The 27,538-nt window shown below is 37.1% G+C and overlaps 1 protein-coding gene across 12 annotated transcripts in view; it reads left to right on the top strand.

The window, feature by feature from the left end:
* UMAD1 (UBAP1-MVB12-associated (UMA) domain containing 1) overlaps positions 1–27,538 on the top strand; it is a 230,306-nt gene that overhangs the window by 68,892 nt on the left and 133,876 nt on the right. The window contains exon 3 of one of the 12 annotated variants that reach the window (XM_072784032.1): positions 7,008–7,369. The exons of 10 other annotated variants lie outside the window; for them this stretch is intronic. The gene's annotated coding sequence lies outside the window, so the exon portion shown is untranslated. Of the gene's footprint in view, positions 1–6,998; positions 7,370–27,538 lie in introns of those variants that run through there. One more of the 12 variants, XM_072784030.1, reaches the window with a different exon arrangement.

The following is a 27,538-nucleotide window of genomic DNA, read 5'->3' as shown; positions in this document are numbered from 1 at the left end:
CTGCCTCTTACAGCTTTGTGGATAGTCAACATTAGCTATTTTAGTTTGGTAGAATTCTGGTTGTCAGATTTCATTATTAATGGAAATACAATATTGCCTATATCAAGATGGAAATATTGCATTTATTGTATATCTGATTTGAAAAATGAGTTTATTTCACTAAGTAAAACTTTCTATTTAAAAATTCTGTGGGGCTCCTGGGTGGCTCAGTTGGTTACGTGTCTGACTTTTGGTTTCTTTCTTTCCTTTTTTTGTTTTTGGGTGTCCCATCCATGTGTCACACACTCTTTGCTCCTAAACGTGGGTATTAGTTCCTTTAACTGCACAATTTAATTTTAAAAATATGAATGTAATGAAGAAGTAATTATTTCTATAAAATAATTAATAATTATTAAAGATTTTGTTTATTTGAGAGAGAGAGAGAGCATAAGCAGAGCCAGAGAGAGAGAGCACAAGCTCCTCGCTGAGCATGGAGCCGATCTGGGGCTTGTTAGGGGGCTAAATGAGGGGCTAGATGGAGACCAGATGGGGGGCTCGATCCCAGGACCCTGAGATCATGACCTGAGCCAAAGGCAGATGTGTAACTGATCAAGTCACCCAGGTGCCCCCTATTCTTGGTTTCTGCTTAGGTAGTGACCTCCAGGTTGTGGGATTGAGCCCTTTGTAGGGCTACACTCTCAGTGCCAAGTCTGCTTGTTCTTCTCCCTCCCCCCTGCTCCTCTCTCTACTCTTGCCTGCTCTTTTTCTCTCTCTCAAATAAATAAATTTTTTTTTAAAGATTTTATTCATTCATGAGAGACAGAGAGAGAGAGAGGCAGAGACACAGGCAGAGGGAGAAGCAGGCTCCATGCAGGGAGCCCGTCGCGGGACTCTCTATCTTGGGTCTCCAGGATCACACCCCGGCCGAAGGTGGCGCTAAACCGCCGAGCCATGGGGGGCTGCCCTCAAATAAATAAAATTTAAAAATTAAGATTAAAAATTCTGTGATTGACTCTTACTGTTTAATTATATATGCACCAATTTTTTCCCAGAACCTTTATTTAAAAATATAATGATGCATTGTATCTTTGAAGTAAAAATTGGAAGTATAGGATTGGTCCTTGACAAAGACTTGGAAAATCAAATTTCATTTTTAATTTCCTCCAAAATACTTTCATTTCCATTTCAGTGCCTCTTTTGTTCATTACTTTAAGAAGGGTCCCATGATTTCCTCAAAGAATGGTATAGAAGGGAAGTCTTAATTGACCTCCACTTAGGTGAGTTTGCAAATTGATCAATATTCTCCAACTTTTCCATGTAGCCCTAAATATTGACAGTGTATAGGCTCTTCTCTGGTGAGCAGACATGCTTTTGCTCATCCAGCAGAGTGGAGTGGTGTCCCATCCATGTGTCACACACTCTTTGCTCCTAAACGTGGGTATTAGTTCCTTTAACTGCACAATTTAATTTTAAAAATATGAATGTAATGAAGAAGTAATTATTTCTATAAAAACATACATAGTTCAATGCTTTGAAAATAATCCATAGTTTAATTGCTTTAAAAAAAAAAAAAGAACTATCAATATAGGTGTGGCCGAGATAAGAAAAGAATGTAGGATTCTGCATTAGACTGATTTGCAAATATCTGTAAGATCGCATTTGCTACAAAACAGTCGGAGGCTCTGTACAATGAATTATGTTTTGGGCTTACTAAGAAAGGCTCAGAACTCTATTATCAGGTGGCAATTATAGGCCTTGGCCCCAAATCTTCCCTCTGTGGAATGTCAAAGCAAGTGACAGATGGGTGCAAAGTTGGGGAAAGTCAGATGTTGGGGTGTTGGACAGCTGTAGAGAGAAATTGTCTTCTGATCAACCTGTTGTTCAAAAACTCAAAAATGATATGTCTTTCTATTGATAATGACAGTTTTATTGCAGATCAGTTATGCCATGTAGTTGAAACAGTTCTCCAAGTTGATGACACAGAAAAGCAGAGCATGGGGCAGTAAAGTACCAAAATTCAAAGAGGGATTTACAGTTGCCATAGATAGCAATGCAGCTAGAACTAACAAACTACAGTTTTTGTTATAGGCAAATTCACAAATCCTAGAATTTTGAAATAATATATATTATATATCTTTTAGTGTTTTACCTAATGGACTCTCTAAATTATTTATAGGATTTTCCCCCATTAATATGTACCATCAGCATAGAAACACTTGAAAATAAACTTACCTGAAATGAGTGTGCTCCCTGTACTTTCAATTTTTTCCCATCCTTCTCCTTAGGATCTTCGGTAAAGTGACCTAAAAGCCATAGTTTGCCATTGAATTTAATGTTCTTGCTGTAACCTTCAAATCAGAAACTTTGGAGTGTTTAAAGAGGAGATGTGAAAAAAAGTTTTGAATTTTAATTTGGAAAACGAGTGTAAGAGCTAGCAGTCATATAAAATAGATAACATCAAACATTTTTTTTAAATTGTAGGTATAATAAGGGCACAGAGCAAAATTTCCATTGAAGCATTTACTAAACTTTGGTGAAAACTATGACTTGAGAATATTCTGAATTGCAAGAGATACTGAAGAACATAGTTTGTTGTTGTTGTGTATGCGTTTTTAATCATCTCTGACAAATTGAAGGCTTTTGTCAATTAGTAAGACAGTAATGTATGGTAAACTGATAGCTTTTTTGTTTGCTTGTTTTAAATGAAATTATGGATGATGCAGAAACCATACAAGTTGTGACAGAAAAGGCTGGATCTAAATATGAAGAAGAGGAGGAAATAAGAGCAATCCACTGCCAAAAATTACTATGTCGTATTTACCAATGCTCTAGAAATAGTTTTCTGTTGTACTGAATAACAGCCTGAATCAACATTCAGTAAGATGATAATATGGAAAGAGACAATGCCAGGGAAAATTGTATTTCTTCTAAGTAACTTCAAATTATGTACTTTCCTAAAATGATATAATTTATTTGTTTTGAATTAAAATGTAATGGTGAATGTATGCATTTTTAAGTGATTTCCCATTTAACTGAATGCTTATTAAATAAATAGTTCTAATCACATTGGATAAGATGGCCTCTGCTTCATTTAATCTACCTATTTTCCCACCATAGGGCATCGACAGTATGACTGTTTAGGACACCTTGTGTTATATTTTGAAGAGATAAAATAAATATTAAATAACAAAGAAATTAATTTGTAATAGTATGGGTCAGAAACTGGGTCAAGATGAGAGAGTAAGTTTGAAATTTGACCTTAAGGTTTTATTTAAATCTCATCACTGTTCTGTATGCTTAAATTTATAACTGGCTATAAATAGTTGTCAGATTAACATATTCTGTCATAGGAAACTCTGCTTAGGAAAATTCGCTATTAACTAAACTTCATGTTTACTGGTTATTTTAAAATATTAAAACAGACTAACTGAAGCTACTGAAGATTCTATTTATCATAGTTGTGTACTTTTTAGACTTTAGGAAAATCCAGTTTTTAGAATTGAGACTGATTATTTTAGCACTGTGTTGAATAACCTGTGATAGCAGAATGTTTAACTTCATATTTCTATATAATAAACACATTCTAAATTTTAGATCAGATGATAAAGTAAAACTAACATTCATTTGGGAAAGAGAAATATTGCAGAATTTAAGAGTGATTTTTTTTCAAATAATGTGTTCACTGTAACTTGAATGTGCTATCTGTATCCCCCAGTGGTATTTTGAAATATACTGATGTGAATTTCTTGTAAGATACTTTATTTTACTCATACACCTATTTTCGTATTTTAATTTTTTAATAATATCGTACATGATAAGGTATGTGTGGTGAAGGCATGGGTTGTCTATTCCTGTTTACCACTTAGGTGGCATGAATGCATTAAGAAACAAGAGAGTAGAAATGCATAACCTAAAGTTTAAAATGTGTACCTTGAAAATCATACTTTTAAGTTATCTTGGAGAAAAAAACTATATGCATCTAACAAATTGAAACAGATGCCTAATAAGTTATGACTTCTTGGAAATTTGTGTTTTACCCCTCATCATTTTTGTTCATATCCACAGATATCCTCTTGGATCCTCTGGACTGATTATCTTCTATGGATCTGTGATGCTAGGATTTTCTTTCTTTTTTTGTCTTAAAAGTTCTATTTTACCCCATTTCCTTGTATAGACATCCTTCTTGACACAAGGGCACTTATTACATGTAGGCGGTAACAGGCAGCAAAGAGACCTGCCTGAGATATGCAGAGACCCATTCTTTCTTTCTTCTTAGAAGCAGCACCAACATAAGCTTTATTTATAGATTAATTTGAAAAGAAACCTCTTTAAGTTATGACTCAGTGTGTTCAGTATATAGCTGGGGGGATCTATGGGTGTTTTTTAAAGCCTCTAGGGTGATTCTGATCATCAGTCAAATTTGGAAACCAATGACTAAGATTAAGTTCTGTAGTATCTGCTAGTATGTTTAATTCCAAACAGGGAAAAAATGGAATTTTTTTTAAACATAAAAAGTACCTTGTGAGCTGACAGAACTTTTATTTTATTAAAAAATGTTTTTTTTTTAATTTTTTAAGAATAGCTTTTCCTGCCCTTTTGTTGATGAGAGTCAGTGATGGCTGAGGTAGCCAAAAACACCTTTGGGCCAGATTCGGGAGATCCCGAAGGTACAGTGATGAAATACGATTAGCAGGCCATAGGGGAGGGTCACGAATGTGTGATTTTGAAATCTCTTCTGTTTGAAACCAATTTTCAGAGTCTTGAATTCTATCCAATATATAGTATGCTACAAGTGGAAAGATTAAACTGGAGCGGTATAATTAGGGTAAGCCCCGGCATCTGCACTTGTATCACAGCAACTGAATTTGAGACCAGCTGCAAACTGGTGACTAATCTCTCTGGCAAGCCCACATGAGCGTGTAGGACAATGAGGCAGCCTCAGCCTCATGAGCACATGTTTCTTCAACTTGCCTCTGAGCAGGTGATGGCGATGATGCAATCTGATTATACTTGTGAATGTATTCTAACCACAGTCAACAGTTGAGTCTCGCAAGGGATTTCACAAAAGACTTCAAACCAACGAAATAATTTTTCACGTAGTTTCAACTGTAGAAGGCCATGGAAACCAGTATCTTTTTTTTTCACCTTAGTGACTATAGTTCTTTATGGTACTTTATAGTCTTCAATTTGAGAGGTTTTAATTAATTTTGACATGTGAAATGAAGATGAGGAAAATAATGTGGAAAGAAGAAAATACTTGAACTTGGAGCTCTTATTCCGAATTGTTCACAACTGCTTCTACTGATCAATTAAAATCATTAGACTGTTCAGACTGTTGAATTCTGTGTAAGCAGGAGATGGTGAGTCGGTGGTCTGGGGAGTGTTTCAATGGAACACTAACCTTTCCATATTCAGAGATGTACCTCCTTAGCTATTTAACCTGTCCTGATGAGGTGATACTTAACAGTGTCTTGAACATTAAAGGTGTTTAATAAACACTCAGTTTGACTTGGATTTGAGCCTTTATTTTCATTTTTGAAGAGAATAATAGTTTCTTACAGTGTATTACTGAGGGACATGGTGAGGATGAATAAAGCCATCTGTTTGAGCATGTATGTCATCTCTGGGGGGAAAAAACTTCAACAGGACCTAAACTAGAGTCACGAGTATTATTTCAAATGAGTAGTTCAGATGTAAAATGCTTATAAACTGCTTATTAATATTAAATTTAAATTCACAAATATATACCTTGCAATAAAGAACATGAACTCCCATAAGACCATTGAAATAGAACTTGCAAACTTTACACCCCTGAGAATAAAGGGAGGAAGAGGGTGAAAAAACCCTCACTGGCTGTGCTCATATATCACAGTCACTTTGGATGTTTGTCAGAAGTGCATATGCCTGGGCCTTATCCCCATTAACTCTGAATTTGTAGGTTAGCTGTGAGTCCTAGGCACCTATTTTACTTTATTTTAAATTTTATTTAAATTCATTTTGCCAACATACAGGATAGCACCTATTTTAATCATCTCCCTCTGTATCCCTCCCACATGGTAGGTAATTTTGATACAATCAAAATTTGAGAATTGTTGACCTAGACTCCTATGGTGTTATAGGATAGACTACCAAGTATAAATACACTAGTAGTAGAAACTACTAAGCTTCCTAATTTGCAAAGAAAAGAAAACTTTTCATTAGCATCAGGACAAACTTTTCTCAGAGTAATTATAAAAAGACTTTTTGAAGAAACAATGATTATTGTGTTCATTTGTGGTTTTGTAGAAGAAGCCAATATATTTTTTCCTGTGTTTTTATTTATTTTTAATATAAAGAGAATTTTACTGTAGAACTAAAGCCTCCGGTAAAGTGAATTGAATGCAGGTATGCTGCATTCTGATAATTGGAATTTGTAGAAAAGTAGAGTTTGGACTACCTGGAGGAATGAGTGGTTAGCATGTATTGCAGTTTGACTAGTGTCTTCTATAGTAGATGTTGACTGAACTCGTTGTGGTAACTATTTTGTAATATTTACATATATCAAAGCATTATGTAGTGTACCTTAAACCAATACAATCATGTTGGTCAGTTATATCTCAAAAAAAAAAAAACTAGGGGGAAAGAGCAAGAAAAAAAAGACTTTCAGAGGTTAAGGGAAAGGTGTGGAGGTACAGATTTTTATATGCCTTTATTTTTTTAGGTTTTTTTTCCCCCCCTCCTATCCTAGTAGCTGGCTACATTTCCAATTGATTATGGTGATTTTCCTTAGAGATACAGGTGTTTATTTATTTTTATTATTTTATTACATTATAGTTAACATGTTTATTTTTAAAAGTGAGAATATTGGAATACTTTCTTTAGGTCTTCCTGTACTAATTAGGATTTGTGTGCTTCTAAGCAACAGCAATTGAATATCAGCTAATGTAAAAAACAAATAAGGGAGTTTATTTACTAAAAAAAAAAAAAAAAAAAACCTATTAACTTCTAGTACCTATGAATGTAACCTTATATGGAAATAGTCTTTGCAGATGTAATCAGTTTCAGAAGAGGTCATACTGGTTAGAGTGAATCTTCACCTAATGGCTGGTATCTTCCTAAGAAGAGGAAAATTTGGACACAGAGATACACGTACACACAAACACGGCCATGTGATGATGCAGGCAGAGATTGAAGTGAAGAAGCTACGAGCCAGAGAATACCAGGGATTGCCAGCAACCTAGGAAATCCTTGGAAAAAGCTAGAAAGAAGCAAGGAAGCCTTCTCCCCTAGAGACTTCAGAGAGAACATGGCCGTACTGACCTTTAATTTCAGACTTCTAGGCTCTGGAACAGTGAGAGAATAAATTTCTATTGTCTTAATCCCCCAAGTTTGTGGTACTTTTTATGGCAGCCCTAGGAAAACTGATAAGGCATGCAAATGTCTCTCATTTGGATTTTGACCAAAACTAGGTTAGAAGAAAAATATGGAAGTTTCTTTTCTCCCATACTCTGTGCATCTAGAGGTTCATGTGCTTTGGATCTGACATTGTGGGCAAGTTGGAATTCTGTTTGCAATGTCAGGAGCCAGTTCAATACTGTTCCCAACTCAAAACCACTCTATTTCTACGTGAGCATGAGGCATGCAGGGCGTTCCTGCCACGAGAATCCAGTTTTTCCTTAAAAGAAGCTCATGTATTTGAGTAAGTAGTAAATGGTGCTTTCAGAGTTTTGTCCCATAAAATACGGAAGAGACTTTGTCATCAGCAGGAACTGGTTACCTTTCCTGAACTTTCACTGGAATAAAACTCCCATCTCAAGGAAGATCTCTTCTTCCTTTGTGCTGTGTCCTCCTCTCTGATCTTTTGTGACTTCCCATGAGGATTTTGGCTACCTGTCCTCTCAGCGATTTTATCGAGCCCACCATCCAAATGTATTCTTCTCCATTGACCCAGTTTGCAACCCTTGGGACTTCCGTTCTAATTTTTTTTTAAAGATTTTATTTATTTATTTGAGACAGCACAAGAAGGGGGAGCAGCAGAGGGAGAGGGAAAAACAGACTTCCTGCTGAGCTTGATCCAAAGACCCTGGGATTATGACCTGAACTAAAGACAGACACTTAGCTGACTGAGCTACCCCAGGTGCCCCAGACCTCCATTCTTTTGTAAAATATCATGCTGAAAAGCACCAGCAGGAAGCCAGTCACAGTGATACAAGTTCAGAAATGTGCACACATCCAGAGTTGCTGTTTTGAGCAATAATTTGGCCTTAACTGGAGTTACATCGAAATAGAGTACCTCTACTTAAATCCTGGCTCTGGTACTTCTCTGGTGGGGGATTAGAGGCAAGTCATTTAATTTTACTGAATGCCGAATAAAATTGGGATGATAAAACCTATTTTAGAGGTTGATGTGTTGTTGATTAAATGAGTGGCTATATTACACACATAGGAAGCACTCAAGGAATGTTATCCTTGGCTGCTATAAGAATAGTATCAAGATTCCATCTCGTGCCTTTTCACTCTTCATTTGCATATCCATTCATGTATTCATTCATTCATTCAACAGCATTTATAGTGGGTCTACCATATGCCAGTTACTTTGCTAGGCATTGGGAGTAAGTGATGGATATGATAATGCAGTCTGTGCCCTCCTGGAACTGACAGTCCAGTTGGAGAGACAGACTTTAATTATATGATCACCTAAATAAGCTTGTAAAACTATAGCATTAATAGGTACTGTGAGAGCAGATGACCATGTGTGGAAGTTGGAGGAAGTCTTCCCGAAGTAACATTTGAGCTGCGAGTGGAAACATAAGAGTTAACTGAATGGAGAGAGGAGGGGAGGGAGAAGGTTCTAGATGGAGGGAACAAGTCATAATGGCTCTTTGGTGGGAGGGTAAATAGCTTTTTGAGAAATTGGAAAAAAGGCCTGTAGGCTGATGTGCAGAGAGCCAAGAGGGGGTTAGGCAGACCCTCACGCTAGACCTTGTGGGCCCTGCTAATGTCTTTATCTTCAGAGCTGTGGAAGCTGTTGATAATCATTAAGCTGTGGGTGAGGGTGACATAAACAAATACAGTTTGAAAAGACGCTGCTCCCTTTTCTTTCCTTTAATTGGGTAGATTCAGCTCTTTCCGACAGATGCTGCTCATTCTCACACATGTAGGACTTGGCTTCTGTGATCAGAGTTGTCATTCTGCTGCTGCCCCCTGCCATGTCAGTGTGTTTCTCTTCTCCATCATTAATAAGGACGCTATCTTTCAAACTTCTTACCACCTGCCATCTTCTGCTCGCTCTAGATTGTGCCCCAGACCTCCCAGGGCCCCTGGACTTGGCTTCTCTCCACTCTCCCAGCTCTTGGGTGACTCTGACATCTATGATGAAGCCCCAGTGACACCCTAACTCAATCCCTTGTTCCCCACAGACTCTCCCAGCCAATTATGCTCACCTTCTACTCTAGCAGTTCTCTGCTGTGGTCTTGCTCAACGTTATGTAATCACTCAGAATGGGGCTTCCACTTGAATCTGATATCCTAAACCCAGAAATCCTATTCTCTGAAATCAAGTTGTTCCTCTTGCATGCCAACATTTCTGCTTGTGTAATTGCTGATTATTATTTGCTCAGTCTCTCACCACTTCCTGACTTCTCTTCTTATCCAGCCTGGAGCCTGTGGTCAGTCATCTCAGGTCCATGAGATCAGGTCTCCTAATTATTTTGATCCCTGCCAGTTTTCAACTCTGGAAAAACCCAACCTTTCTCTTTATCTGCCCCTGCTCCCAGGCTATGAAGCATTCCCAGAGAAAATTGTAACTGTACTTACAGGAGCTAGAATATATGATTGCTTTCTAGTTATCTGAACTGTGAACCCTCTTCTTTGGTCCTTGTTCATCAGCTGTGTCTTCCCAGAGTGGATGTTAATTTTGCCCATTGGAATCACCTGGCAGTGTTCTAAAACCTACCAATGGTTCTACCTCTAGAGATTCTGAGGTAATAGGCCTGGAGTATACTTCACAGGGTTAGATATCCCCGGGTGATTTTAAGGTGCAGCCAAGGTTGGGAACCACTGTGCTGATGTGCCCACAGAGGCCGATGGACATGTTCACTTCCCCTTGAGCTTTCTGCTAGCCCTCACTATAAGCAGGTGATCGTGTCTCATCCAACATCTCTTTCTAGCTTTAGGCCTCCTTACTTCTAATTGTATCCATTCCTTTCGTAGAGGAAAAAAAAAATATGCCCACTTTCTCCTCACTCCTGATCTGAGCCAGGTATCTAAATGATTAGGCTTAAGAAGTTAGGCATGTGATGATAAGCATGCATTTTCCCATAGAAACAGAACTTGGGAGAAATCAAACTCGAGTTTATGCAGTCGTAAGCAGAATATTGAAAAATGGTGATTTTTCAAAGCAAATAAAACCTGATGAGATACAGCGAGAAGTGATACCTGAAAGTTGATTGGGACTGGAGAGGGCGACAGTGAGAGTGGGAGTTAGGGCTTTGCCGATCCTACTAAAACTGGTGAACTTTGATTTTCAAATCAAACTTTGAAAGTTATTTTTCTTCTGAGTGGAAGGAGTAAAATAATCCAATATATGTTTAAAAAACAGAGCTGTGGTAGCTGTATGGGACATGGTCTGTAGAGGAAACAGGTTTGAGACACAGAGAATATTGGGAGCTATTTGTAATGGTCTAAGCAAGACAAAGTCCTGAGCTAGCAGCAGTGAAGATGAAAGGGGAAAAATAGCTTCTAGAGATATTTTTAGAGGTAAGAATCAAGAGGATTGGGTCATTTTTCATCTTAGAGTATTATGTTAAAGACCCCTGGGTATTTAATTTGCTCATGGCAATTAAATAACCCAAAAGACTTTTTGCTAAATCGCCTATCTATTTATAACCTACCTTAGTCTGCTTGGACTATAAGAAAATTACCATAAACTGAGTGGCTTATAAACAACAGAAATTTATTTCTCTTAATTTTGGAGATTGGAAGTCTATGATCAAGGCACTGGCATATTTGGTGTCTGGCAAGGGACTGCTTCCTGGTTCGTAGATGGCTGTTTTTTAGCCATGTCTTCAGGTGGTGGGAGGAGTATGGGATCTCTCTGGGGTCTTTTTCATAAAGGCACTAATCCCATTCATGAAACTCCTCTATGACCTAATCACCCTCCAAAGGTCTCACCCCCAAAACCATCACCTTGGGATTTAGGGTTTTAACATATGAATTTGGTGGGGGTCAGGGGAGGACACAAACATTTATTCTGTAGCACTGTTCCAATAAAAGTGACTTCTTAGGAAAAAAAAAAGAAATAATTTGTCTCTTTTTTGGAATGTAATTTTATTTATTTTAAAGATTTTAGTTCTTTATTTGAGGGGGGAGGGCCTACGTAGGGGGAGGGGCAGAGGGAGAAGTAGACTTCCCACTGAGCAGGGAGCCCATCTTGGGACTCCACCTTGGGAATCCATTGCAGAACCCTGGGATCATGAGCTAAGCCAAAATCAAGAGTCAGTGCTTAACTGACTGAGCCATCCAGGCGCCCCAGTTCTTGTCCATTTTAAGAAACTATTTATTGGCATTAGTGAACTGATATGTTTGACTTTTGGTAAACATACAAAAGTTGAGTCTCCTATGAAGTTCCAATTGAGTATTTTTTTCTGAAATTTAGTTATCATCCTTAACTGCTATAATCAGTAAATTCTGTGAGGAGAAAGAAGTAGCCAGAATAGTAAACTGAAAGAAGAATTATCATTTTTTTCAGATCTGTGTTCTAGACCTTCTGTTTCTGACACTTCCGTGGATATACATCTGGGCATTAGCTTCCTTTCTGTTAATTACCAGTGTCCTAGTTATCTCTTGCTACGTCACAAACTACCCAGATTTAGTGGCAATAAACAACAATTTGTTTTCCTTTCTCATAGTTCTGTGGGTTGACTGGACATAGCTGGGCTGTTCTTGGTTGAGCTCTTTCATGTGGTTGTAATCAGGTGTTGGCTGGGGTTGCTGTCATTACAAAGCTGGACTGGGCTTGATGTCCAGAGCAGCTTATTCTCATGACCATCAGTAGATGCTAGGTCAAGCTAAGGCTGTGAAAAAGATTATCTATACATACCCTCTCCACATCACTTGGATTTCTCATAGAATGGTGGCTGGGTTCTAAGAACCAGTGATCAGAGACACAGGAAGTAGAAGCTGCCAAGCCAGCTAAGAGCTACACCGGGGAACCAGTTTGGTATAACTTCCACAATGTTCTCTTGGTCAAGGAGCCTCAGGGTGTTCCCATATTCAAGACATAGAGAAAAAAATACCAGCTCTTGATGGGGAAATGTTGCTAAGGAACACACGTGATGGGAGATGTTTTGGCCAACTCTGGAAAAGAAAATGTGTTCCAGTTAGCGGTTATAGGTAAGGTAGAGAAAAAGGTAATTACAGAAGGTACCAATATTCTCGTCACATTAAAACTAATAATCTTTTTACTTTGGAATAATTTTAAGTGTACAGAAAAATTGCAAAGATATTATAGAGCATTTAAAAAATAGTTTTCATCTACATCATACACAGCCATAGTAGATTTGTCAGAACTTAGAAATTAACATTAGTACAATAGTATTAACTAAACCACAGACTTTATCTGGATTTTACCAGTTTCTCTATAAATGTCTTTTTTGTTGTCATTCTGGGATCGAATCCAGGATACTACATTGCATCTAATCATGTTCTTTTAGCATGTTAACCAGTCTCTCTTACACTGATTTTTCTCTTTTCACAACCCATTAGGAAATGGCTTATTTACAAATATGCATCTTTATAAATAGTAGAATTTTTAAAATGTGGTTTAAGTCAATTGGAGAATCAGTGATTTCCAAAATATATGTTAGCCTTTTTAGGATGCTGTAAAACATTTTCTAATGAGTTGCTATTAGTCTTCTAACATGGGAAAAATAATAAAATTTCTAATAGAAATATATAACATCATAGCCATTTGGGGTGTTTTTAAAATTTCCATGTTAACTTTAAACCTTTGTCTTTGTTGTATCTGTGACAGAAAAAAATTAAAAATGACTTAAATCAGTGTGAATAAGATTTTAACATTGCAGTTTAAATTTATAGGCTTCAACATAACCACCATTTTTTGGTGATCCAACATTCAGTCTGATTTTCCACCTCATTGAAAACATTCTCCAGCTGCTGCCGAGTGATTTCATAAATTGCATTCATGATCCTGGCTTGAAGTTCCTTTAAAGAATGTGGTCTGGATGAATACACAGCAGTTTTAACACAGTCCCATAAAATATAGTTCAGTGGGATAGGTCAAGTTTAAAGTTGCACAAGGATTTCATAAACACCCTGAGTAGATGTGCACTAAAACTTTGACTGTGTTATATGGAAAAACCTTATAAAGGATGCAGTGTTCCAAACGTAGATTGAGTTGGTCATCTATGAAACAATTCCTACTACTGATGGCTCTTAATAGTACCACCTGCTAGTTCTTTCATAGTAAATTGTGTGAAATAACACATTCTGTAAACTGATGAACTACTTATTTATTTAATAAATCCATCAATGAAAGAAACCTCTGTCATAAGAAATGGAGCTATTTATTAGACCCAAAAGGTCTTAAGCCAGAAATGTCAGGCATTTCTGTGGACAAAGAGTGTTGCAATCTGGCATTGTTTTTTTTTTTTTTTTTTAAACAGCAGCAAGTAACACACCATGCCCAGTTGGTATATTTGTCACTGATCTGGCAGGAAACTCCAGAATCTCCGGGTAGTCAGATGAATGCCAAGTTAAACCTTAGAAAGACATCAGTGGTCTTGGCGTGGAGTTCTGAAGATACTAGTAGGCTCTAAGAGTGCACTGAAGGCTGACATTTTGGGGTGTTTCACTGATGCATTTCCTTTGTCGATTGTATTTATTGGTTTAGTGGGAATATCTTTTACCCAGCCATGACGACTGTTATCCTAGAGAACAAAGCGAACCAATATAAATTTCATATTCCTAAATTAGAATTGTAGTCCTCTTGTTAGAATAGACATTGCTCATGTTTTGAAATTAATATGATTACATGAAATGGATGACACACAGTAAACATAACAATTTGTGGTAATTATGTCTACACAGGCTGGTATGGTGGCCAGACGTTGTGCAAAATTAATCCCAGGGCAGTGTTTACTACTAGCCAGTCATGTCAATTGGAGTTAGATATTCTGCTAAAATACTTTATTGATTTTCAACTTGTCACTGAACCTTTCTATAAATGTTTATGAAAACATGTGATTGTTATGCTTATCTATTTTATATGCTTAACACAATCTATTTGTATGAGTAGTGTGGAACTGTCTTGAATCCAGCTATCATACATCACGACAGATTTCCCCCTTACTGATAAAATTATCTATTCTGTCATGCATGGTACAAATATCTGTCTTTGGAGAAGAAAATATAAGTGCAATTTCTGGCTCTTTTTGATAATCCTGAACTTGTAATTTCTTTGCATCTTCAAAGGATTGTGATCAACCTTTTCTTTTGTGGTTATACTTAAGAATTAGCAGTATATGCTCCTAATTGTATAGTTTTATTCTTTCCCATCTTATAAAAAAAGGTTTTAATCCACATTATTATGATCAAAATTGTTATGAAGTTAGTGTAAAGCTATAGACTTAATTAGAGCATTCCTTTTGAGATATTGTCCTTAGTTCTCTAATCCTGAGGACACTGCTTATTCTCTCATGGAATCTCAGAGGTGAGTCTACTATAGTGTGATTTGGGAATGCTAGGTGAAATTAAGCCTTTAGATTTATCCTGGTGTGGATGTGAATCTCCCTCAGTTGCCAGAAATTCTCTGGTTCTTATACTGTGGTGTTGTAGCTAACTTTTATTTATTAAGATTTTTCATTTTAACTGAGGTCTGTGGATTTGAACCCTTAAGTTCATGAATATAGAAATCTTATGCTTTTGAAATTATCTTCTGTATTTAATTAAACTATATTTTGGTGCTTGTACTTTTCAAAGTTAAATCTCTCTTCCTAATTGGTTTTCACCTAAGTAAAATAGATTTGTTATTCTTTATTATATGGAGAACTATGGAATCATTACTATACACTTGAAGTTTTGTCATAAATACTTAAGATCATGAGGAATATGGTTAAAAGGAAGCCGTTCACCACACCATACTGAGAATAAATGCCTAGACTAAAAGGCTTTTGTAATCTTTCATTTTCTATTCATCCCGTCAGAATGAAATAGTTACCTATCATTTACATTAATTTGCATAATCACTTTATGAAATATCTTTTTGTTTTTGAGAAAAATGATATCCAACGTAATTTTAATTTTTCATTCAAAAAGCAATGTTTTTAATCCCAAGTGTATTAATTAAAAATGCTTTGCAATCTCCCACAATGCTCAGGAGATATGTAAGTAAATATCTAAGACCTAATACTAAAAAAAGCATTTTTATTGGATTTGAATTGTATTACATGGTATATATAAGATTATAAAGTGTTTTATTTATACTCCTGAAAGTATACTTACTGATCTGTTGTGAACAGGGTGGTGTTATTTTAGTTATTTCAACCATGGAGCACTTGGGTTTTATAAAACCAATGGTGTAAAAAAACTTTCAGGAACATATAATATAAATTACTGTTTAATAGACAATGATTTGTCTGTGAAGAATGATTATGCCTTAAGTGAATATTGTTACAAGGTCAGTTGAAGAGAAAAGTTGACATTGGGTGATTGATAGCATAACACCCTTGAGGGCACAGATATTGTAGCTAGAGATAACCCATCATGGTATCAGATTTAAGGAAAAATAGTGTAATTTAAAGGTAATTTTTTAAGGTGCAATGATGTGTGTGTACACATGCATACGTGCACATACTGAAGGCTTTTGCAAACTTCCCATACAAGTCCACTTTTAGCTTATTATACACATTTCTTGACGAGGCAGTGAGAAAGATCCCACATCTTCATCTTCAGAGTTAAGCCCTATCAAGGCAGTTTTGTTTATGTTGATCCTAAAGTTTTAACTTCCCTAAGGGCTGCCTCATTCAATTTAGGAGGACTTGGGGACACCCATGAATTCCCTCCCATTCAGTTTTTGCCATAGTAGCTGTGTTCCTGCAATTTTGTGCCACCATTGGGAAGGGGTCTCACATTGTGTGTTCATGATTGGAGAATTGCTTCCTCTGATAAAAATCTTTACATTTCCTGGTAAGGGGGAAGTGGTGGTATTTATTACAAAGAGCTTTGCCATTTGGGGAGAGAGAAGGTTGTCTTTTGAATATTCTAGTAGAATAGGCCGAATGGATTTTTTTGCTGTCCTTCCTGATGACTTCAGTGCATTCTTTTGGGCTTTCCTGATTGAATTTGGGGTTTTCAGTGTTAGTTTAGGCTGCACTTCAGTCACTGATGTAAAATTAGTCCTTTCTCTCCTTGGTTCCCTGTATGAATCTTAACATATTCTGAGAAGCGTGGTCTTTGGAGATATCTGCTGGTCAGATACTCTTCCTGAGAATGATCCCTTTGGGTTTTTTGTAGTTCAGTTTTGAGATCACTACATTTCTTCTTCCTAAGTCCCAGCTCTTGTGCTAAACCACTGGTCTCCAGGTCACAGCTCTATTTTTCCACTTTCCAGTTTGATGAAGATGGATTTCTGTGCCTCTTTGCCTGCTGAGTTTCTGCATCTATCTTTTTATCTGGGAGAGTTCTGTTATCTGGACTGTTATCTGTTCACTCAATACTTTCAGATTTAGTGGTCTTTATTCATTTTATTCCAATCTACTCTTCAAATTATCTTACGATGCAGGCCTTCTGGTGTGTTCTTATTTACTGTTTTTGTTTCACAGAACAGGTTTTTCTTTATCTAATCAAGTTCCTATCAATGTTTCTTCTGAAAATCTTATTCTTTTCTTTAAGAAAGGATTCTCTCTCTCTTTGAATCCTAAAATTGTTTCTCCACGTCTTTGTATAGAGTGACAGGGCAAAGCAAGTGACAGACTTGTTCCTCAGTGTGTTGGGAGTCACTGTGCTTCTCTGAATTGTTCCCATAGTTCAGAAGGCAGGTGTCGTCCCCTACCAATGCATCCAGCGTGCCTGGAGCCTGGCTGCCAGTGGCTGCCTAAAGTGATGGTCACTTGCCCCCTCCTTTTGTTAGGAAACGAACTGGAAACAACTGGGGTAGCCAGAGGTCATCAGACTTCTGATTTCCCCACAGACCCCACTGCTTCTCCTGGCATGATAGCTGCCTTGCTTCATGAAGGTGTTCCTTTTCTGGGCTTGGTCTGCAGTCCTGCCAGCCAGGGTCCGTAAAACTACATTTTGAGAATCTTGGTGTCTTTTGGAGAAAAAAGGAGTTAAGCTTACAAAAATATGTTTTTGGGCCGCCCCGGTGGCCCAGCGGTTTAGTGCCGCCTTCAGCCCAGGGCGTGATCCTAGAGTCCTGGGATCGAGTCCCACGTCGGGCTCCCTGCATGGAGCCTGCTTCTCCCTCTGCCTGTCTCTCATTCTCTCTCTCTCTATCTCTCATGAGTAAATAAATAAAATCTTTTAAAAAATATGTAATTTTTATATGTTAATTTAGGGGACACCCTTATTGTCTAGTGAGTCAGACATCTGGATCTGAATCTCAGCTCTGTGACTTGCCAGCTGGGGCTTTGGTGAGTTAATGAACCTCTCTGAGCTTCAGTTTTCCTCAGCTCTGAAAGGAAGATGAAGACATGGTCTCAGTAGGGCTGCCATGATGTTTATAGCTGAGAATTTATGTAAAATGTGCCGCCCAGCTCAGGGCACAGAATGGGTGCCCCCCAACAGTGATTTCCCCTTCTTTCCAGCACAAAGCTTAGGTTCTGCCCAAGCTCACCACCAGTTTTTAAACTTGAGTTTTGTTTTGTCTGTGACTGCATCTCCAGAGCAAATAATCTTAGTCATGTTGTGGGATCAAAAGCCTGGAGAAAAACTACTGCCATAGTAGAAGTGAAAAAACAAAACCAATAGGAAATTCTCAGTATTATTTGATTTATTTAATCTAGGACAGTTTTATTTTTATTTTTTTGATGGCACACCAATGTTGTACTATTATTTTAATATATATACTGATATTTATGTAGTTTTAGTTACCCTTATATTTTCATCCAACAGAAAATGATTGTTTTTGCTTTGTTTATCTGCAAGTTTTGCTAAATTGGTCTTCTTGAAGCTTGGTATGTTATCTTTTTATGTGTAATAATATAAGCAAGAGCATGAAATGTGGGCAGCTCATATAATTTTATAGTAGCCAAATTTTATGATAAAATGTAGAAGCACCCACCATATTATGAGGTTGGTATATTTGTGTCTTTTGAAACTAATTCTGAATATTTATTTCTTTTTCTTTTTTATTTTGAGAGAGAGAGAGAGAGAGCGCACATGAGCACCTGAGCACATGTGTATGTGTGCAGGTAGAGAGGGACAGAAAGAGAGGGAGGGAGAAAAATATATATATATATTAAGATTTTTTAATTTATTTACGACAGACACACACACACACACACACACAGGCAGAGACACAGACAGAAGGAGAAGCAGGCTCCATGCAGAGAGCACGACATGGGACTCGATCCCCGGTCTCCAGGATCACGCCCCGGGCTGAAAGCGGCACTAAACCGCTGGGCCACTGGGGCTGCCTGGGAGGGAGAGAATCTTAAGCAGACTCTACCCTTAGTCCAGAGCCCAAGGCTGAGATCATGACCTGAGCTGAAATCAAGAGTTGGACGCTTAACCCATTGAGCCCCCCAGACCCCCTTTTCTTTTTCTTGAAATCTGTTTCTTTGGCTTTGCCTCTCATCTCTTCTGCATGTTCTCAATGACCATCTATAGATTTGACTTAAATAAATCATCCTAAGGTTTAATTTAGATTTTCTTTACTGAGTGGTGCTTCATGCTTGGTAGGAGGTTAGCCTGAGTAATTCTCATGGCTGACTGGACCACATCATTTTCTGCATATTATCTGTGGTGAATTACAGGAAATCACAGGGAGAGACAGGCCACCTGAGTGACCAGGGGCTTGGCCTGTGACGCTCATTAGACCGGAATTCAAATCTGATGTATATAATATCAATTAGCTATTGGTCTTTGGGCAGATTACTTCCTATATGCCTCAGGTTCCCCATCTGTAAAATGGAATAATAACCCCTAATTTATCAGTTGGTTGTAAAGATAAAATGAGCTGGTACATATCAGAGGCTTAGCCCAGCACATGTATACACTAAGTCTTCAATAAACATGAGCCGTTATTATGAAATGGAAGATATAGTTTATTAAAACATTGTCTTACTAATTACCTTAAGCCAAGGAACAACGTAACCCAGTTTTTCTTGTTATCAACTGAGAAAATATATTCTGAAGCCAAGCTAATAAAAAGAAAAGTCATTTTGATGTATATAGGATTATAATTATTTTGAATTAATAAGAGTCTATAGAATATTAAAAAATAGCTGTTGAAAGAATTAATACATTTTCTTAGAGATGGTCAACATATGACCAAGGCCTAGAGTAGGCACTGGAAGGATGTTGTATATACTTTATGAAATTTTTCCAGTATGGGATCTGACTCGCTGAACTTGAAAATGAAACAAACAAAACAGAAGCTTGTTCTCCGTGTGCCTGTGGTGCCAAAAAATAAATCACTGCTGTATTCATCAAGTCATAAAATTTAAATCATCTCTATTTGAGTTGGATAGCTTAGGGTAATATTTGACGCTCAGCACTGGTTCAAGCAGGCTCTGGTGATATTTAATGGACTATTGTTCAAGGTCAATTGATACTAGGTTGTTGCCTCAGTGTTAAAGTATTGCAAAATAATATGGATGTAAAAAAAAATAATATGGATGTAAAAAAGTTTCATTAAGTAGTGGGTATAAATGAACTTTATTTTTTCTTCTAACCAGATATGTTACAGTTTATGCTTATGTTTATGCTTAATGCTATGCAGTAAGAAAATTTTCTTGCTTTAGCTTTACCAGTAATTTGCTTTTTCTGAGCTCTCAGGGCCGTGGCTACCTAGCAATGATACACATAGGCGCTTCTTTATGTGTGTCTCCTACTTTGGTTATTTTCTCTCGGCCAGAACCCCCAGCTTTTATCCTTTCTGAAATGCTGCTGATGCTCAAGAATGGCACTGTCTTTACCCTGGACAGTGAAATGCTAGTGTTTTTTTGTTGTTTTTACATCTGCCATGTTCAGTTGCCTTGGCATGGCTGCATTTGGGATTAGCTGGTAGTTTGAGAATGTGGAGCCACTGGCTTCGGGGCCAGTGTTCCCAAGTGAGCTGAAGTTCCCAGGTGAGACCAAGGATGGGCAGAGGAAATAAAATGGAGGGGGCAGGGAACGAAATCCTGTTGTTTGGATTCCTGAAGCAGCTGGCAGAGGTTTTAGGAGATAGAAGTAAGAAACAATTTTTACTTCTCAGCACCATTATTCAGGGATAATATCTGAATGAGCTATAAACTTGTGAAATAAAGTATTTCCGATGTTGCTTGTTACATAAGTATACCTTAAGTACTTCTAAACTAGGAAATCAGCGTAGTTTGTTAAAATATCCGATTTTTAATTTGACAGACCACAGATGAGGCCACATACATACTTAGTAACGGCCTGCGTCGGCAGGCATCGGGGCTTTAACCAGGCGGTTGGTTTCTATCTCACTGTCATTGTTCGGCTTGGCCTCTGTGAAGTTGACCCCACGTTGTCAGTAACTTGTTGTAACTTGAGGCGAGATTTGGAATTTCTCCCCCATTCCTACCATCTGCCCTTTTCACGTCGTGCTCAACAAAATAAAACAGCTCTTTGTAGCAGGCATCGATAGCTCCACTGGTGTTTCTTTGAAATGATTGATTATTTACTCTCGTGCGGTATGGCTTAACCTCAGTACCTGTGCTGTCTAGAAACAATCAGAAATATTGTCAAAGCTTCCATTCTTAAAGACCCACTTTTTTCTCAAGGAAGCTGACAGGTGTTTCTAATGATACCGCGAGTTGAGCAAAACCTTTAGAAATGCTGGATATTTCTATGAGGGTCAAAAGCAGTTAGTATTTCTTGAAATAGATGTGTTTAAAAAAAAAAAAAAAACGGAAACTGAGTTTATAGTAATTGAAGTACTTCATGATCTTCTGAGAAACTATAGGATTTTCAGATTGCCAGCTCAGGGTGAGGATAAATCCGTGAAGAGTAGAAGAGCTGACCCAGCTTGCCACTGATTGGTTAGAGACACCTATAAAGATGTTCAGCTTCTATGTATTTGTCTGTACAAAGGGGAGCACAGGAAGGTTAGCCAGGACCTGGCTGGGGAGAAATCTGAGTAAGCTTCGCAGTTCCTGTGTCAATGGGGAAGATAGGAAGGCAGCTAAAATAAGTTAAGACTGTTAAGCATCTAATTACTAAGTGGTGAGCTCCCTTTGTTTCCCCGAAATAGAAGCGTAATTGTTCAAGGTTCCTGAAACCCTGGAATTACTCCTACTTTCAAGGCATGGGGCACATTTGAAATTAGGAACAGCAGGCTAAAACTTTCATTTGAAAACTGGTCAGTCGCAAGTTTTAATACGTTTTGTGAGAGTACCCTCTCTGTCACCTGTCACCTAAAACTATCACCTCAGTCCTTCAAAATGTATATTTAGCTTGACACCACTTTTTAGAAGATTGATGTTTTCTATCCACATTTTAAAATAATAGCCTATTCTTTTTAAATTGTTGCAAATTTTGAGTTGGTATTGCTTTTGCTGTAAAAATCTGAAGTTCTTGGGCAGCCCGGGTGGCTCAGCGGTTTAGTCCCGCCTTCAGGGCGTGATCCTGGAGACCCGGGATCGAGTCCCACGTCAGGCTCCCTGCATGGAGCCTGCTTCTCCCTCTGCCTGTATCTCTGCCTCTCTCTCTCTCTCTCTGTGTGTCTCTCATGAATAAATAAATAGAATTTGAAAAAAAGAAATCTGAAGTTATAGAATTTTGAAATTTGGCGAACAAGTTCAAGTAGGACATACCTTTTGTAACCATTCATAACGCTGTCTGCTCTTATAATCTGCTTTTGGCATTAGCCTTTCCATCCTGAAGATTCATTACCATTTTTATAGTTTATTACCTATGGCAGTCCATAGATTCTGTAATCATTTTCCTTTCTTTGGATTTTATCCAGTGCTCATTTATGTCTTGACACATAGCTATGAGAATTAAAGACCGTTTGAGAGCAGAAGTAAGTTGAAAGTCTTCCTCAGCCAATACTGAAATCCGGAATTCACTGTTTCTCTCTTAAATAGAGAGAACAAACTGCTGGTTACCAGAGGGGAGGTGGGTAAGGGGAACGGGTGAAATAGGTGAAATCCGGAATTCACTGTTTAAATCTTTGTTAAACCCTGACTTTTAGGCATAATTTTTTTTCTGCACTCCATTCATTTGATGGAAACATTAATTAAATTAATAGCATGGCAGCGTCTCCCACTGCCACTGTGAGTCCCTGGGCAGTGGTGCACATTACATTAATTTCTTCAGGTTATAAAGCCCCCATTTTGTACGGTGAAGCAGTAATTTCAGGGAATAGTGCTTAATGAAGTTTCCCCAGGTGTTTAACTTATCATGAGAACTTTGAATTCCTTGTAAGTGCAAAGAAAAAAAAAAAAACAAAGAAGTAGGTTTTTTTTTAACAAAATTTTTAATGCAGCAAATTAAAACAATTTGAATGATAGTTGAGGTTCTCTATGCTTATTTAGCCAACGTTAAATTGAATGGACATGACACTGTTGGCTTGCTGAGAAACAACTGTGAACTTTTCAGTTAGCTACAATTAATATGATAAGGACTGAGCAGAACCTACATTTATTCTTCCTCTGAAAATAGGACTATTAAGTATAAGGCTGTAAATCAACTTACTAAAAACTCAATACATTTGTTAACTGACAAAATAAAGTTATTATTCTGCTCCAAAAGTAACATTTTAGTTTTCTGATGTAGTAAAACCAACCACCTTATAATTAGAGTTTATTGAAGAAGTCTTTCTTACCAACTGCCTCTTAAAATTACCAGAGTGATAAAATTGTTGTCGAACAGTTCTTGACTGAGCCACCTCCATTGTATAGCAAGGTCTGGTGCATAATAGGTGCTCAGCAAATGTTGGTTGACATGTTGAAGATTTACAGAGTAAGGGCCTCTTTCTGTGTAACATTTACTTTTTATAGTCAACAGGTTTTTTTTTTTTTTTACTACATTGTAATTATTATCTAGGTTCTTCTATTATCTTTCTAAAACATTTTTATTAGATATAATTTAAATGTAAACATTTGTGCTAGGAAAACATACTAAAATATGCTCATGTTTGAACTCTTTCCGCTTTTTAAATTATTGAAACATACTTGACATAAAATGTTGTATTAGTTTCAGATGTACATCCTGATTTGACAGTTCTATGCATTACTTAGTGCTCACCACAATGACTATTGTCTGTCACCTGTACAACATTGCTACAATGTTAGTTATTATATTACCTTGTGGTCCTTTTCATCTCTATGGCTTATTTATTTTATAACTGAAAGTTTTTACCTCTTAATCCCCCTCACCTATTTCACCCGTTCCCCTTACCCACCTCCCCTCTGGTAACCAGCAGTTTGTTCTCTCTATTTAAGAGTCTTTATTTATTTGTTTGTTTTGTTTTTTAGATTCCACCTGTAAGTGAAGTCATATGGCATTGGTCTTTCTCTGACTTATTTTTACTTAGCATGGATCACCTGGGTCCATCCATGTTGTTACAAATGGCAAGATTTCATTCTCTTTTTTTGTGGCTGAGTAATATTCTATCATGTACATATAGATATTATGGTATATTACATGGTATATGGTATATTATATATACCACATCTTCTGTATCCATTCATCTGCTGATGAACACTTGGCTTGCTTCTATATATTGGCTATTGTGAATGCTTTCCCTTTTAAACATATGTTTTCATATCTAGGAAGATAAAAAGGAAATTGTTACAATGGTCGCTTTCAGGGTCTGGGAATGGGATGTTGGTGGAGAAAGTATCTCTTCACTAATTAATTCAGCAAGTATTTATAAAGCACCCATTAGATGCCAGAAACTATGTAAAGTGTTGGCTGTGTTAAGGTCACCAAGACATAGTCTCTGTGTTTTATAACCTAGGAGAAGAACCAGGCATTTAATTTATACTCACACACACACACACACACACACACACACTTATTTATTTATTACAGTAATGAATGATATGAAAAAAAGCAGAGGATGCTATGAGGTAGAATTTGCAAGAAGAAACTAATTAAATGGGGGGATTTGTTTAGGGAAGCCTCTTAAGAGGTGTAATTTTTGAGTTGAACTTGAAGGATGAATCAGAATTAGCTAAACAAGGAAGTAAAGGAAAGAGTTCCGGGTGGAGGAACCAGAATGTGCAAAATCCCAGAGACAGTGAGGATCTTGGCTTCCTGGAAGAACTGAATGAAAGAAGACCAGTAATGCTGAAGTACAGGGAGGAACTAAAAGAACTGGAATGAAGATGGAAGACAGGTCAGACTGTGCAAGGCTTGGTAGTTTAAGTTTTGTTCTAAAGCACAAGGGGAAATCATTGAAAGTTTTTTAAGCAGAGGAGTAAGAGTATCTGGTTTGTTTTAAGTTAAAGATCTCACTTGTTGTTGGAGGGAAAATGGATAAGAAGAGGTCTAAAGCAACAATAAATAGTCCAGGCGCGAGAGATGGTGGTGACCTGGGCTAGGACAGCGACCACAGAAATGGAGAAAAGTGGACATGTTTAGAACATACTTGGGGACTTGGTGATGGATGAAATACGGGGACAAGGAGGTATCCTAGAGTGAATCTCAGTGTCTGCTGGCATGAGCTACAGGGTGGAGGATACAGAAGTCTAGAGAAGGAGTGGGTTTAGAGGGAAGATTAAGAGTTCAGTTTTTGGACAAAGTAACTTTTATGTAGAGGTGGAGGTTTATAGCAGAGGTTTGGGCTTTTAGTGTAAATTTGGGGATTACTAGAATGTACATGGTATTTACATCTTTGTAAATGGATGTGATTACATAAGAGGAGCCGGGGACCCAGCCCCAGGGAACTCTAAAACTTAGAGCTTGAGTAGAGTCAGAGAAGCTCACAGGAGACTGAGAAAGAACAGCTGGAGTCAAGAGGAATATTGAGGAGAATGGGTGTTAGGGAAGCTAAGACTGGAAATGTTTTGGTAAGAATTAGGCCCATCTTTTTGTATAAGTTTGTATTTTATAATTTATGTGCATTATACATCTATATATTTTCCCCTAGGAAACACCGTTTATTTATTGATATCCCAAAACCACAGTATAACTAAAAACGAAGCTAACCAGTGAGATGATCCTGGGTGGACTCTCTTTTAGACAGTTTTTTCGTAATATACAATTATAAAAGACAACTTCAGACACATGTACAAAATACATACAGAGTGGGGAATATACAACACTCAGAAGCCAAGTAAAAAGGGTTTTTTACAAAACCTGCAACCTATTTTCCATGTATTATCATTAAGTTGCTCTGCTGGCTTCATTCATAGAATTTTAAGACACATAAATGTTAAGGTTGAATTTAATTTCGTTTTGATTCTTTTCTTGTTTGTTCTTGTGTGCCAAAACTTGGCAAAGTAGGGATTGCCATACCTGAGTGTTTTATTTCTCCTTATCTGGGTAATGTAGCTGAACCAATCAGACCTCAGGAATGTGTCTGGTAGTCCCTGAGTCCTTTTGTAGTTGTAATAGCTGATGCTACTGAAACATCTTACTAAAATGATAGGCTGTTTGCTACTGGAAGGAAGACTGGTCTAATGGAAAGAGCATGGACTTGGATCCAGTCCCAGCTCTAATTCTTACTCCTGCAAATTTGTGCAGGTTACTTAATCTCTTAATCCTCCTGTGTGAAATGCCCATTCATAATGAATACCTACCTCATAAAATTTTTGCGAGGATTTATTTAATAAAGCTAAGTATGTAAAATGCTTAAAAATATCTTTGACCAAGCATGCACTTAATAAATGCATTGGTTTTTAAAAGATTTCATAGAAAATAGAGTTTCTGGGGTCTCCTAGCCCTTGCATATAATGTCTATCATTAATTAGTTTTGTCATCTAAGAAGATGACCTTTCTTTTGCCAGTGTTTGTTGCTCTGTGTCTAAGGGTACCTTTTCTAAGTCAAAACTTCTTAGGAGGATTAAGTCTGTTAATTCATGAACTTATTAACACAGCCAAAATTTTCAGATAAAGTAATTTTCAAGATTGTTGATGGAAAAACAAATATATATATAATCACAGATGTGAGATTCTGTGTTCATTTATCTAAAAGAAGCTTGATTGATGAGAAAGTTACTATTTGACATTTACATTTTTCCGGCTTCTGATATTAGTGCTTTGCTTTGTCTAAAAAGGCATTATGGTGGAATATGAGTCCTCTTTCTGTCATAATAGACTTGCTGTCAACTAAGGCCATCAGAGTGCTATGCATTCATAATTATATAGTTCATATATAATATAAAGTAATCATTTGCAGTATATTAGTGAAGACTTACAGAGAAATATTTATTGTGAAGCACATAGATTTTACACTGCATGCACTAGATTGTTTTGCTTGGTCTGTATGTGTATATGTGCATTTACATTCCTTTTGAAACCTGAAAGAGGTGCCATATATATAAATATTCTCTTATTTTTAGTTTATTCACATTAGTATGTATTTCTGTTTAAGTATCTGTCTAGAACTGGTTCAGAAGCAATGTAATCAGATGTGGTCTGCCAAGTCAAAATGAAATGTATACAAATTTACAGTTTACAAATAAGTTGCTCTAAAATCAAAATAAGAGAGTAAATGCAGTGTGGAATGTTACACAAAATCCAGCCACACCATAATTAGCAAAGGATAGTAGAAATGCCATTTGTTGGGATGTCTGGGTGGTTCAGTGGTTGAGCTTCTGCCTTTGGCTCAGGGTGTGATCCCAGGGTCCTGGGATCGAGTCCCACATCAGGCTCCCTGTGAGGAGCCTGCTTCTCTGACTATGTCTCTGCCTCTTTCTGTGTCTCTTGCGAATAAATAAATAAAATCTTTAAAAGAAATGACATTTGTTAAAACTTGAATTGTAACAGTCAATTTTCTTGCAACAGGAACTAGCAAAGCAGTTAAGAAATATCATCTGTCAAAAACAGTATTAAGGCAGTTTAAAAAACACAAATATAAAGTACATAAATTATAAAATTGAAAAAATGTTCAATAGTATTTGATTTTGATGTCCTTTATGGATTTTTGTTGCTGTTGTTATGCTGATTGATTTATTTCAATAAATTTTCCAAAATCATGTTTAATACTTTCCCCCTGTATATGCATGGACATATAAAATTTTTTAGATCTAGGATTTTCCTACTTTGGACAAACTGAATCTACTTAGAGAAAGAATTTACTGATAATTAAAGTTGGGAAGGTAAGTTTTTTTCCATTCTGCACTGGTTTATTTTTTATTTATTTCTTTTTTAAAGGCTTTTTATATTATATTTATTCATTCTGTACCCTTTAGCAACCAGGTTCCATTTCCCCCCATTTT

This window comes from Canis lupus, chromosome 18, assembly GCF_048164855.1.
Source record: "Canis lupus baileyi chromosome 18, mCanLup2.hap1, whole genome shotgun sequence".
NCBI lineage: Eukaryota > Metazoa > Chordata > Mammalia > Carnivora > Canidae > Canis > Canis lupus.
This window is presented reverse-complemented; position numbering and strand designations above follow the sequence as displayed.